At 38.6% G+C, this 15,106-nt stretch overlaps 1 protein-coding gene across 8 annotated transcripts in view; it reads left to right on the top strand.

The window, feature by feature from the left end:
• The window catches only part of LOC108886581 (band 4.1-like protein 1), a 75,069-nt gene that overhangs the window by 12,901 nt on the left and 47,062 nt on the right, over window positions 1–15,106 (top strand). The window contains exon 1 of one of the 8 annotated variants that reach the window (XM_051074766.1): window positions 8,107–8,349. The exons of the other annotated variants lie outside the window; for them this stretch is intronic. The gene's annotated coding sequence lies outside the window, so the exon portion shown is untranslated. Of the gene's footprint in view, window positions 1–8,106; window positions 8,350–15,106 lie in introns of those variants that run through there. 8 annotated transcript variants of the gene reach the window in all.

Below are 15,106 nucleotides of genomic sequence, written 5' to 3' on the forward strand. Positions count from 1 at the left end.
TTTCTGATTGACTGATCTTTTTATCTGTGCCTTTTCTCAGTGAATATTCGTACGTTTGTACTAAATGTTTCATGGAGATTGTAGTTTAAGTTAGACCTGCGCAAAGTGTAAAATGGCTAATGTTACATTGTGGAAATCAAGACATTATAACTTACACCAAATGGTTATTTTCACTCAAAACTCTGAGGTTCAAAAGTTTGTGTATCAATTAAAACAAAATGACACAAAGTGCAATGTAAACAGAGTTAGTGAAAGAAAAAGAATCAGATCTGTGTGGACTGTGGAAACTATATTGTTTTCCATTGTTTTAGCTTTTAGTGCTTTTTCAATTACATCCTCTTATTGTGCCGCCTTCTGCAATAGTTAGGCACCGAGAGAGAGAGAGAATTAGTGTCACCAGCTCTCAGCTCCTAATATTCTCATAACTGCACATAACTGCACATTTGCTTTAGCTGATTTTTTGGAAATGTGGTTAAAACTTGCACTGCTGGAAATCTGACTAGTGAGCCTAGATGCCTAGCTGTGGCTATTTCATAGTGAATCAAACAATCCCATCTATGCGAGGGACAGACTGAAAATTGATTCTGTGCACTAATCTGCACTCTCGCTTTGTGTTTGTTGATCAAGTATTATCTGGTTTCATGAAGTGAAGTCATCAGAGTTGACTGAACAGTGAGTGGATTCTACCTGCTAATTGTAGCTAGCCAGCTGTCTGCTGATAGTGGGTTAACATCAAGAAATACTAACAGTTAAACTAGTGAATAGACTGAGTTTGACTTTCAAACTGCTTATAAATGTACCTTGTTAAAGCATCTGGTAGTGGTAGTCCATATGACATTTTCCTTGGTTTCCCATGAATGGGAAATGGATTTCCAATTTAACTTGTATTTTGCACTCTAAGTATTTTTGTATTCAACAGAAAGCCTCAGACTTGCTTTGGAATACTTGGAATAAAAAGAAATTCAAGTTGCCTGGGTGAATGCTGAGGCGAGCTTTGTGTAGTATTGGTATTTCTGTTATGTGGCTGAACCATCAAGAATTGAATTGGATTAAATTTAGACTAATTAAATCGGGAATCAGTGTCAAATGCCAGCTCCACTAAATAAATGTTAAAAATAAAAATGAAAAGACCAACCAAAATCAAGATTTAGCCCTTAAATAACAGCTACTACCCAAAGGACACTTAATCTGTTTGAAGGGGACCATGCCAGTTACACTTTATTTGTCTTGAGAGTACTTCATCCAGCCACTTTTTGTCTCATCTCTCAGTATTGAACCCTTCATCCTTCCACCCCTCTTTTCATCCTTTCACCCCTCTCTGGGCAGCATTGCACTCTGGTCACCCCTCCAATCTTCCATGATTCTCGTATTGATGAAATGTAGGTAAGACTTGGAGGGAACATTGATTAAACACAACGACAGGTTATTAGCCGTCTCTTTTGTTTACCCAGCTGAACAGACTTCAGCAGAAGTCGAGAGCAGGAAGCAGAACGAAGATCAATGTCAGATTCAGATCGAGGCTTTTTATCACACTGCATCAATCATAGGTGTCTGCCACTGAGTCATCCGTCATACTTATTTGATAGAATCTCAATTTAACCATCTTCTCAAGGTTATTACAATACCTCTTCAACAGCCAGGGGTATGTCAAGCTTCTAGTCAAAATCAAAAACTGCATCCAATTGTCAGTGGTGTCATCTTTTATGTGTCAGAGCAGTTTATTAAGGTCAGAATGAGCTGATAGCTGATGTTATTTGCCATCAGTTATTTGCCAAAAGTTTACTTTTCACCCCTGTGGACGAATTAGTCCTCTGCATTCGACCCATTCTAACTTCTTAGGAGCAGAGGTCAGCCATTCCCCAATGCCAGGGATTGAAGTCCAATTCAGTGCCAAGGCCAACAGCAATGGCAGCAGTACTTTTAATACTAAACATGTATGAATTATGGTGTGGGAGGAAACCAGCCAGCCAGAGGAAACCCACACAGACTCATCCAGATCATAAATGAGTGAGTAAATGAGTATATGAATATGTGACAGTTACCTATGGGACAGCTTCAACTCAACTTTTCCATTCCTTGAATATTTCTGTTGGCTTTTTCAGTGTAATTGTTCTATGTTTCTTGAAACTGTTTGTTGACCAGTTTTGAATTAGTAATTTAATTCATGATTTGCTGGACAGTTATTGATTTCATGTTTTCTGCTCCTTCCCTCTGTTTGGATTTATACTCAGTATTGTTGTCCTCTGTCCAGAACCTGACTGACACTTTCTTTAACTATACTAGTCTGAACATATTTGCCCTGAGGCATCTGAATGTGACTCTGAAATGAAACTTAGGCTTGTAGAGCACTTTTTGCGAATATAGTAAAACAAATGTCAATATTGCATTGAGTTTTTCCACTTTGCTATCTTAAGTACTATTGAAATTCTGGTTATTGCACAGCAAGGTTTCTGTGTTTACTGTACACTCTGCAGACTTCTTGTTTTACTGGAAAAAAACAAACCAACCATCATGTGACACCATAACTAATAGAACTGGCATTGTTTTTCAATGGAGTGACTGTCCTTTAAGTTGGATTTTATTTATTTACTTTTTTTACAAACTCAAAATCTTTCAGATGGTTAAAATCCCCTCACATCACATTGCGATAATTTGTCTGGTCAGCCACCTGTAACACAAAACAAGGAACCACTAAATTGCCAATAGATGACATGACAAGGTTTTATCTAATTTTAAATGAAAAGACCAGCCAAAATGGCATGCTGTTGTATAGCTCTGACCCTAATGTATATAACAGTCATGCAGCTTTGGCTCTTTTACATCTGTCGCAGACCGCGCCTGGAGAAAGGTCTGGCCAAAACATGGTTGGGGGTGGGGGATGTCCACTCTAGTGATGTATTTGCATCTCTCTCAGCCAGTCTCAATGAACCACAGCAAATAATCAAAGACCCAGAACTGTGCATTGTTTTGTCTGAATAGGAGGTGTGTACTTGTGTGTGTCTGTGTGTACGAGATAGTGAGAGTGTCGTCTAGCATTCAGTCCCTTTCACAGACAAGGGTGACAGGACAGACAGCCATTTACCTACAAAGTGCTGGGTCAGCATATTCAGCCTCTCTTATTTCAAGGCCTCTCTCATCCACTAAATTAGTGAAGTGAACTGTGTGAGCTGGCTTTAAAAGGCTGCACTTATCAGGTACAGTCTATCAATTCAGATTACTCCTCTCATGTGACATCTATGTGAACACCAAAAATTAGCATGAAGATTTTTTTTCTACTCTTGGATTTGTTGCACATGAATATCATGAACATGGACAGCTGACAGTTTTGCCCCCCCCGACAGTGAGTCTTCACTTCCCCAGCCATATGTCTCTTGTGAACGACATGGCAGCAAATGCTTAAGTCAATTGTCTCCATCTCTCTGTTTCTTGCAAGTACTGTTTTCTAGTGATGAAGTCATTGTTGGCTTTCCCAAAAACATGGCAGCACCCCAACTACTAATTTGACCTCTGACCTTCTGGAAAAGTGCTGCTGGGTCTTTGGGCAACAATCTTCAACAATATTTTTTGACTTCATTATCTATTTATAATTTATAACTCTGGTTGGTCAGTTGTTGTTGAATCTTATCAATTATCAAGCACATTTATAACTTTTACTGTTTACTGTATAATTGTATGCTGATGTCTTATTGGAAAGTGAAAAATGTATGACCCTCTATTAATGACTTTATTAATATGTATTTAATGACTCAACAGCAAGACATTTTCACAACCTGGAAACCCAAAAGTAATTTATCAATCATTAGTAAATGATTTATTACTCATTTTAATCAGGTCCTTTCTATGTTGGCTTGAATACCAAAGAACACAATGTGAAATGCATCATTACAAATATGCATTTAGAAATTCAGCTGTTGTTACTCAGTGCATGCCCTGTTTAAACATAGCTGTCAGTTCACATATTTGATATGGATTGTATCTAATGGATCCAAAAAGACATTCAAATAATCAAAGAACTGCACCATTTTCATATGGTCTTCATTAAGGCAGACTCAAAGTTTTGGTTAAAAGAGGGCAAAAATAACCCCTTCTACTCATCAGTTTCATTTCTCCTTGTAGTGTTCTTTAGAGGTGCCATAGGGTGACTCTTCATGTCTTAAGAAGAGCACAGAAGTTGCCTTTAAGTAGAGAAATGCATTATTCCAGAGGGTGCACACAGGAATAAGAAGGGGAATCATAATGAAGAATCTGCTGATCTGAATATCCTCTAGCTCCTAATAAACAGAGACAAACATCAGTATGAATGTAGAACATCACTGCACACATAAGGGACTTGAACACTGACAAGTACTATCACATGATAAGTATGATTCTTGTGCCGCTGAGTATTCTCGTAGATAATTTACAGGGTTTGGTGATCGAGAGGAATTATGGGTAGTGTGGTTGCAGCACTCAGACCCTCCTCTTCTCAATTATTCATCCACTCAGGTTCCAGGTCAGTCCTTGTTTAGCACAGATTGACAGAATTTATAACTGGCAGGTTTTTACTGAAGGTTCCAATAATACCTGGGGCTCAGGACAAGCATATTAAACAGGAGATTATGTGTAATGCTTTCTGTTATTGTTGAGGTGACAAACAGTGTAGGGGTAAAACAGGCTGAGCCACACAGACACACTGATGTCAGACTCAGATTTTAGCAGAGGGCATGTTCTGTGATGAATTAGAGACAACCACCCACCTTCAGGTCAGCCTAATTGAACAGAGTAAGTTTCAGCTCCAGTAGACACCAGCCCAGACTCTGTTTGTTTTAGACATTTTTACATAGTTGCAGCAGAGCTTTAAAAATAGTTATTGTATTTAAATTGTAATTTGAAACAAGAGCCACATTTCAATTATAACTCACATTATTTACAAAGTATCAACAAGTTGATAAAGTGAAATATTTAATTGACGACCTTATATCTGTGGTTGGAAAATGTAGTTAGCTGTAGCTAATTACCACGAATTCTGTGTTGCTAAACCGTGAATTCTGTGTTGCTTAACAACAAAATATAACTCAGTTTTATCGTTAATATACTGTCTGTGTGCTAGTGTCTGCAATGTGTAGCTAACAAGAGAAAGAAATTGTTGAGAAAGAAATAACAAATGGTTTGATGTTTAAAAAGATGAAAAATGAACTTTCTTACATGTAGAAACAAGATGAATTTGTGTATTATAATATCTATACATATACATAATATCTATACTAATACTATGTAGATCACATGTACAAGCTGGGAATTTAATTTATTGAAATTGAAATTAACTTCTCACATTGTAATACTGGTCAGAAGAATTGTAGTGTGATTTCCCTCACAATGTTGAGCCCTAAGCTAATTGTATGCCACGCTGGCATTAGTGTAATATGACTCAACCTGTTTTCTCTTCACTTTGTATACCTGCAAAGTATGACAGATTTTATAGGCCTGTGTTGTGTTTTTCTATTATTGGCTTTCATATTCATATTTCATGTCACTCATTGCAATGTACATCAGGATAGCAAGGCAAGGCTACCTGACAATACAAGGGTAGGCTGAAAAGTTCATAGGTTGACCAAAAAGGAGTTATGCCACAGCAATAAAACTTGGCATGCATTAAATTCAGCCTTTCCTGATACTAACTGCATTGTTTCCTTTAGGATAAACCCACAATAAAGAAGTAATTCAGGACAAATATCTGCAGAAAAAGGGTTTAGCCCCCGAGGACATTAATGCTGACATGGTTGCTACATTAGGGGATGATGCTCCAACTTTATCAACTGTGCAAAAGTGGGCAGCTGAATTCAAGAGGGGCAGGGAGAGCCTTGAAGATGACCCAAGGTCTGGATGTCCTGTCACCACCCAAGAAAACATTGACTGTGTTCACCACATGGTGATGGATGACACACATTTAACTGTAATCAGATAGCTAATGCTGTAGGCATCTCCTGTGAACGAGAAACATTCTGCACAATGAACTTGGCATGTCAAAGGTTTCTGCTTGATGGGTGCCATGGCTTTTGACGCCTGGTCAAAAGCACACCAGGCTGGTTATGTCACAGGCGAGACTGTGGCTTTGAACTGGTTGATCACCTTCCATATTCTCCTGATTTGGCACCACCTGACTATTTTCTGTTCCGCAATGTGAAAAAACACTTGGCTGGAAAGCACTATCGGACTGATGATGAGGTCGTATCTGCTGTTGAGAACTTTTTTGAGCATCAGGACGAGAGCTTCTATTCCACAAGAATCCAAGTGCTGCAACACTGATGGAAGAAATGTGTGGACTGCAGGGGAGACTATGTTGAAAAATAAACAACATTTGGTCAAATTCAAAAATTCAACCATTGCATCATGGTCAGCCTATGAACTTTAAAGCCCCCCCGTAAGTGTACACCTCCACCCACGCCCCAAAACACACAGACTGATGCAGTCAGTTTCCTTATGCTGCAGTGGCTGCTGGCATGCCCTTAGTGGGAGGATAGCAGAATTTGGATGAGCATTCATGAGCATTCATATAAACGCAACACAGTACCTGATGTGTGAGTAAGTGAGTGTCTGTGTATGTAATGCGCAGTACCACGTTATGTCAGTCCATGTATATTTGCCCACATTGATATGTGTGTGTATATATGTCTTTACCAAGAGGACAAAGTCAGAATTTACTTGTTTTAGCTTCAGAACCTGGCTGCACTGTGTATATATTTTATAGATAAGGACGAAATTATTAGCCCCCTATGAAAATTTCATTGTTTTAAAAGTATTTCCCAAGTGCTGATAAACAGAGCAAATCATTTTAACACAGCTTTTTCAAACATCCTGGTATTATTTTGGATGCTTACATTATTTTACTTTGCACACAGAAACAAAATTATGTATGTTTTGGGGCGTTGCCGTGTTGGAAGACAAAGTGACAACCCAGACCCAGTTTTGCTGCTGACTGCTCAAGGTTTTCTTTCAAAATCTTCACATATCCTTCTTTCTTCATGATTCTTTTCACCTTGACAAGATTCCCGGTTCCAGACACACTGAAGCATCCCCACAGTGTAATACTCCCACCACCACTGTTTCACTGTGGGGACGGTGTTCTTTGGGTTATATGCCTCTCCCTTCTTTCTCCAAACATAAGCAATGTCTCTATGGCCAATGAGCTCTAGTTTTGTCTCATCTAACCAAAGGACATGCTTCTAGTATGCATAATCTTTCTCCAGGTTGTCCTTAGCTTACTTCAGTCTGGCTTGAAGGTGTTTATTCTGCAGAAGTGGAGTTCTAGTAATTGCCTTCTTTGAGACTACAATTGTTGCTGTTGTTCTGGGGTCTTTAGACATGTCTCTCACTAGTTTTCTTTCCAGGGTCTTTAAAATATTTTGCTTCCTAACTCTGCCATGCTTGTTCTGTACTGTGTGGCTCTCTTTGAATTTCTTGATGATACTTCTCACTCCAGTTCTTGACACTTGGAAATGCTGTGATAACTTTGTATATCCTTCTCCTGATTTGTGAGCATCAACAATTCTTTTTCTCAAGTCTAAACTGATTTCTTTTGTTTTTGGCATGATGCTTTCTCAAGTGACAGCTCAAACCCTTACTAAAGTTTTTATACTGTGTGTAAATTAGATAACCTCAGTTTTAACTTGATTTACAAGCTTTGTAATGCTCAAAGCTTGTAAAAGCTAGCACATAATTGCCCAACAGTGGTTTGTGCTATGGCTTAATAAAAAGGGCAGTTCTTAAGGGGGCTAGTAATATTGACCCTGGTAATTTTCTTTTTTTTTCTGTAATAGTTCTGTTATTGTGTGCAAATAGAAATAATTTATGCTTTCTAAAGAAAACTAATATGCTGAAAATTCCTTTCTCTGTTAAAAAAACACTTTGGAAAATTTTGAAAAACCTTTAAATTTCATAGGGGGGCTAATAATTTTGTCCTCAACTGTACTCTGTGTATGTGTGTGAACATCTCCCCTGTGTAATTTCCCCATTGGAATGCATGGTCATGGAAGCAGTGAGGAGCCTGCTGGGTGTCCCGGCATGAACTGTAGTCAAATTCTGGAGTAACTTGATATTGCATAACTGTGTCAGCCCATGGATTATTTCTCCCTCCGGGTTTACACTTGGAATGTTGTTTTTCTCCTCCTGAGACAGTAAAGTGTGGCACAATGGAGCACTTCTTCACAAGGAAGAATACCACGTGGCAAAGGGAAAGTGAAATATGGTCTGAACAGGACAAGAGTATTTGGAAAGAGACTGGTTGGCACTTTGGTAGAAGTATGCACTGGGCCTGTCTTGGTGGTGAATGCAGGAAAGCGACTTAAGGTAGTCTGAAATTCTTCATAAATGGTATGTGAGTTTGGGGGAATTCTGCCCATTCCATCTTAACTTGTCAGGATGTAACATTTGCTGTGTGAATATCTAGCACTGCGGATCGTAAGAGTCCATAAAAGCAGAATCACTCCTCTTATTAAATGTCTCACAGCTCGCCCAAGGATGCTTCTCACACAGGATTACTGCAGTAAAGACTCAAGAATGCCTCCTGCTTAAAGCACAACAAAAAAGATTCATGTGCGAGCCAAAGTGTTAAGTTTCATTGTTTTTGCAGTTGATATGGGCATAGTGATGTGGCTAATTTGCAGGGGTTAAATTGCTATATGAGCCTTTCTAGAAATCAGTTGAATTGCAGATTACTTGATTTTAATGTTTTAACAACAAAATCAGATGTCAAAAGAGACTAAACATGAAGAGACATTTTGTTCTTTTGCCAGCTTTTGCACATTTTATGTTTCCACCCGAGACTCCCCGGAGTGTTGTGTGTTTTTCACTACTCTGAATTTTTTTTATTTTTTTTTATCATACTGAAGAGTAGTCTTGTAATTATTAGCTTTCATCTGTGATCAAAGTAACTGTAAGATACCAACTTTGATAGTGGGAGTGTTTTTACATTCCATACATCAAACCAAACTGAATCATCTGGGTTTTCTTTTAGTCAAAAATCCCATTTTGGCTACACAGCCCTTTCCAGGAGTGGTATCCTGGTGTTTGCAGTCTGCGAGTTTGTTATAGTGAGGTTGAACCTGCTCTGAGGTCAGTGTGGTTGTAAATCTGAGGCTGAGATGTGAAAATCTTAAAATTGAAAACTGCAGCTGAGCTTGTGTTTAACAGGAAGGAGTGAAAACACTTCTTCAATAGCACTGTTGTGCCTCTGCCCTTCTCTGGTGCCCTCCATGAGCCACACGTCTCTTGTACTGCACATATTTTACGCAGCCCTGATGAATACCACCCTAACATCTGAGAAACTCTGAATCCTACTTTAACACATTGCATTTTTAAGACTTCTATGAGACAAAAAGACTTGACAAAGAAATTAAATTATTAATTAAAATTAATTCATAATTAATTAAAATTATTAAAGAAATTATTACTGTACACAGTGCTGGATACTTTCAGTTTGTTTTTCCTTCTTCATCTTGATTAAAATACATGAAGTCAGTGGAAGCTTGAGTGCTGCAATAGTAGGCTTACTTTGGATTTGAGAGGACAACCTCAGTCTATCTGTTGTAAACAGGCTACATATTGGCAGAAGAAAATAAATGGGTTTTAGAGTCAATCTCATCTTCAATTTGAAGCAAAAAGAGATGTGAGGAAACATCCTAATGAGACGTGAATGGTCTCCTGGCTGCCCTTTTATACAATACCCATTGTTTTGCACCTCTGAGGCAGTGTTGAGAAAATCCCAAAATGTGCAGTTTAGTCAGCAGTGAAACACAGCAGAAGCTCATCTACTCTTTCCCCATAGCAACAGAAAATTAACTGAAGGACAATTTTGCTGATTGATTAATTTTTTAAGTCATTGATCAAGCAAAAATAACAAACATTTTCCTCTTGACTGCTTCTCAGAAGTCAGGGCCCTAAGCTTTTCTTGTCTTCTGTCATTGTTTGTGATATTGAAGTCAATTAGTCAAAAACTAAATAGATTATAAATAATACTTGCAGCCTTAAAGTAGGATAAGCAGCTAATAGCCACCTAATTGGCCAAACCCTTTTGCTGCCTTTGAAATAATGTATTCAAATTACATACCTGCTTAAAGATGTCAATATATTTCTGAAATGTCTTTTCTTCTCCCTTTGTTTACATTGGTTATAATTTGTAAATTCAGAATGCATCTTAAAGATCACTTCATATAAAATTTACTCACCCAGATCATTTAACATTTTTAGTCAGACAGACAGAAATTCTTCTGAGTGAGATAGCCTGGCTCTAACTGTTATTAGTCCAGAGCAGTTTATGTAGCTCCTGCCCTCTGACTTCAGTGTGTTTCTGTGTAACCTTGTGGCATAAATTCTCAACCTCTGCTGGCAGACTGTGCCACAGATGTTGAACAAGGCTGCAGGCTGCCCAGAACCCTCTCGCTATGTTGCTTTTTAAGGACAAGTAGCAGAGGACACTTTGAGGAGGACAGATCGATGGCAGCAACAAGCGTGTGGTGGCAAATCTCAGACCACAGAGAGCAAACGAACGCTCAGTAACAGAGTCACACACATACAGAGGTACACATACATGCTTTTTTGATTTTGAATGGTTGATCACTTTTATCTGTGAGCCATTTCATCTTGTGGATCCTATGAGCAGAGTTCAGATGTCTGGTTTGTTGAAGAACCACATGGTGCTGGATAATGCTTGATTAGAGTCTGTATTCAGCTTCTTGCTTTGACTTCGTAACTTATATAGTGGAATACTGTAGATGATAGTGTACTTTCATGTTGGGCAGCTGCTTCTTGCTTTGCTGGGGTTTGCAATTTTGGTAATAGTGAAGTGATGCTTGTTAAAAAGTTGGGTAAAGCATAAAGGATAAAACAATCACCATTTGAAAATTGTTTTGAAAAAGGGTCATTGGTTTGACTTAATATGTATATTTGTAAAAAGTAGCAATGGGATGAGATGTCAGTTTTAATTTGCATTTCGAGTCCTTATTTGTCCAAAATGTATAGCTTTTCTTGCTGCGAAAAGTCAGTGAGTACCACATTTATAGTAAACATTTTATATAACAAGCATGGCTCAGAAAATCCACTGCTAATACACTGGGAAGAGAGCCTTACTTATAAAGTCATAAATCCCTATCTAGTATATTAGAAGTGTTTTTAAAGTATTAATCCCTAAGATATTTCTTACATATCCTTGTTGATTTGGCAACACCTGCACCCACTACAGCAAACACTCGATGAGCAGTTACTTTGTCAGAAATACAACAGGAGAGGGGTGATGTGTCTAATTATGTAGCAGCCAAACAAACTAATGTTATTTTGTTTAGGAAAAAGATCTGATTTCCAATAAACACATTGTGTTTCCATGGCTGCTTAACAATAAAAGTTTAACTCTATAACTACACAGCTTACCTACTGTGAATCCCTTGTACTTAGGCAGGGAACCTAAATCAGCCACAGGAATGCTGGACACTCCCACTACCAATAAAATCTACTATATGGGGAGATAATTACTGTATGTAAATACATTGAATGGATATTGCTGAAACAATGGCAGCCTTAAGCAGCGTCAAGAATAGGTTCACGATTAGGACTTAAAAAACAATAACAAAACAACAAAATATAGAGAGATCGTCACAGCTGAAAGATCATAGCAGAGCAGGTGGAGGGTGGAGATGTTGTTGATGTGGTTAATGCCTCATTAGAGATAAATGTAGCCCATTGCAAACTGTAAATGTCATATCTTTAGTGAGAAATCATAGCCTGTCGTGGTTCCAACATTGTGTTCAAGTTTAATTTTAATGAACACCAACCACATCTCCCTGTTCCCTGCTTGTTTGCTTTTACAAAATATTCAAATATTGTATTTCTTTTTAGACATTTTATTTCAATCATGTATTTTAACTTAACTGATTCAGTGTGGCTCCCTAATTACATCTGTGGTATGCTCACATTTAGATTTCTGTGAAAAGGCAGAATACAGTGTGTCCCTGAAAAACCATGCAGTCCACATAGTATTTTCGAAATTATATTTTCATGCATTTCATAACCATCAAAACTAAGACAGACAGATTTCCCGATTTATTTATTTATCTATTTTTAATTTAAAAGTAAGAACCGAATAACAGGAACACTGTATGCCACAAGAAGTGACTGAACTTTTTGCTGTAAATATACAGTGTAAACACATCAGCTTCATCCCTGTTTGGGTTCATTACATAATGTAAGACATGGAAAACAAACGAGAGTTCATGTTTTTTACTGTGTGTGTGTGTGTTTTAGAGGGAAAACGACACATAGGTCCAGTTGATATGAGAGCCACCCACCACGAAGTGAACGTCTTATTAGAGCAACCTTAATATAAATGCTAAACATGCTGAAGCTAATTTTAGGACTTGACATTCTGATGATTTTTTAAAGCTAGTCTGAACCTCACCACATGATAATTACATGTCACTGTGATGGCCTCCACTGTTATTACAGAGCACAGCTGCTGGGTTGCACCTGCTGAGATCTGTGCAGCTTTATCTGCATACTGTAATGGAGCTGTTAGCAGATAACACACTAACTGCTTATTATTTCAGGCCTATCAGATCACAAAGGGCATTGGTGGGGAAACAGAGAGAGAGAGAAAGAAAGAGAGAGAACAAAAAATGTAACGCCTCTCTTTGGCCTGGCTATGAAGAAAACCTCCTGGATCACAGAGACAATAATTAGTCTAATGGACAGGATCCTTCCTTTGACAGCTTTGCTCTCCTGTAGAGTGTTGTAGCCCCACCACATAGAATACCATATGGTGTGGCCTTGTGCCACCTTCTCCCATGGGCACCAGAGAACAAGTTTCCAGGGCCATGACAGGGACAGTGGGTGATGCTGCAGGCTCTGTTACCACAGTGTTTTGTGTGAAATCATCTCTTCGTTGTGGATTAGTCTGGTAATTTGTTAAAGAGGCACCGCACATGTTGTCTCCTCTCCCCTTTTCTCTGTGTGTCCTCTCCTCACACCGTCATAGCACTGCGGTATTTTGCATGCATGTGGATAGCCATGCCACAGCTTAATTCTCTGCATCCTGGCATGGAAAATGTGAATCGTCCTCGCTCTCCACGGAATACGGAAAAGCTTAGGCCCTGGGTGTGTGTGTATGTATGTGTGTGTGTGTGTGTGTGTGTCTGTAAAGAAACAATGGTGAGGAAAGTGGGCAAGCAAACAACCACACACGACTCATGAGCACCAGCTGCTGCCTCTTTGTGCGGCGACAGTCTGCACCTGCAGCACGCCAGCCATTCTGATGCTCAGGCCCCACAGTCACTCAGCCTCCTCTCACTTTAAGCAGTCCATTAGCCAACAGTGGCTGAGTGCTGCTCTAGCTAGCTGGGAAACAGCAGGATGTGTTCAGCTGGCGCAGAGTGCAGAAATAGCATCCGTCCAGCAACCCTCTTAAGTTTCCTGACTTGTTCCCAATGGAGCACACTGCAGTTGTTCTGATGATTTAAGAAAAAAAAAAAAAGAGTTAACATTTATAGAAATGCTGTATGCTCTGAAAAAGAAAACAGCAGCTTTTATCTTTCCATTTAATGCAACAAAGGTGAAATAATTTGCTCCCTGTACAATGACTCATCGCCTCTTGCAATAATTCATTTACCTCAGAAAGGTTAGCATGAATTGAAATTTTCTGTGGTGAGGAATGTAGTGCAGTTTTAATAGATTCAAAGAATTATGCACTGATCCCAAAATCAATGGGAAATGCTCCAGGCTTGCTTCTGGGAATCCCTACAATACCTACTGAATATTGCCAGCTGATCCATCTCAATCCTCTGAGTTAAATACTATAAAAGAGTGTGACTATAACTCAGGGCAACCTGTGATTTATGGCATTCTCTGTGACTTCTAGCTTCTAGCTGTGTCCTTCCTATGAAAGATAACTGAAGCTTGTGGCTGTGTTGTTCTCTCTGGATTTATTCCCACAGATGAGAGCTCTTCCTGATGAACTCTGTTATAAGGGCATGCACTTGTAAAAGGCAATTGAGCATGACTATTAGCATAATAATATGCATATGCAGGTTGACACAAGGTCACTGTCACATTCTTGTGCTGGACAGACACAGCACTGGCATATTTACTGAATAAAAGCAGTTTTTTTTATTTGAGTAGTGGAAGTCTGAACATAAATTGACCTTGATGGCATCAAAAGTGAATGAAGCCAAAACAAACAAACAAACAAACAAACAAAAAAAACATTGCAAAAGATGGAAGTATGTGTTCTTTTTTGGTCACTGTAAATTGACCAAAATTTAGCTTTCAGTTAAAGTTAAGAACATTTAAAAGAAATCCTGTGTGCAGATCAGGTTTCCACTAAAAAGAAAAACTAATCTGAGCATTGCGCCAGCCAGGCTAACACTGTGGGAAACAAAGCAGGTATTGTGTCAGTGCTTACAACAGGGTCATGAGGCAAGACTTGCAACTCCCACTTGGATTTCACAATAAACTCTGGCAGCGGTTACTATGGACTGGAGCGATGCAAATTCCAAACTGACATCTATATGCTTTAAGATAAGATGTCCAGGAACTGTTTCATACCACAAATGATTGTGTTGGACATTGACACTGGTATTGGATACTGAAATTTATAATTCCAATAAATGGATTACACCAACTCAATTTTCTGAAAACTTAGTCCTTTTCAGACATGGAATATGCATCAGTAGTGGTTTCATCTCTTTGTTTAAGTGATGGTTTTTTGTCATTCAGTGATACCTTACATAAATATTTGTTGAAGTAGAGTGTTCATAGTTGTCTCACGGCACAAGTGTAAATTTAATGCTGTCACATTAGAAGGTTAAATTATTTATATGTAATGTGAAAGTGGGATGAATCCACAGATTATTACATCTTGGTATTTCCCCTCAAATGTCTGCACTCATTGTATTGGTTTTGTTGAACTTTACTGTTTTCACTCTCACAGCTCACAAAAGCTTTTTTTTCTTCTTTTTTTTGTACCAGCATCATAGGCAGCTGTTTTCATTGAAAAAATATTAAACTACATAACCTCACTGCACACAAGCTGTTACAGTGAGGGGCTTAAATTGTGGCTTATGTTGTTAGCAAATTCTTTCACAAT

The sequence above is a fragment of the Lates calcarifer genome, linkage group LG12 (assembly GCF_001640805.2).
Source record: "Lates calcarifer isolate ASB-BC8 linkage group LG12, TLL_Latcal_v3, whole genome shotgun sequence".
In the NCBI taxonomy this organism is placed as follows: domain Eukaryota; kingdom Metazoa; phylum Chordata; class Actinopteri; family Centropomidae; genus Lates; species Lates calcarifer.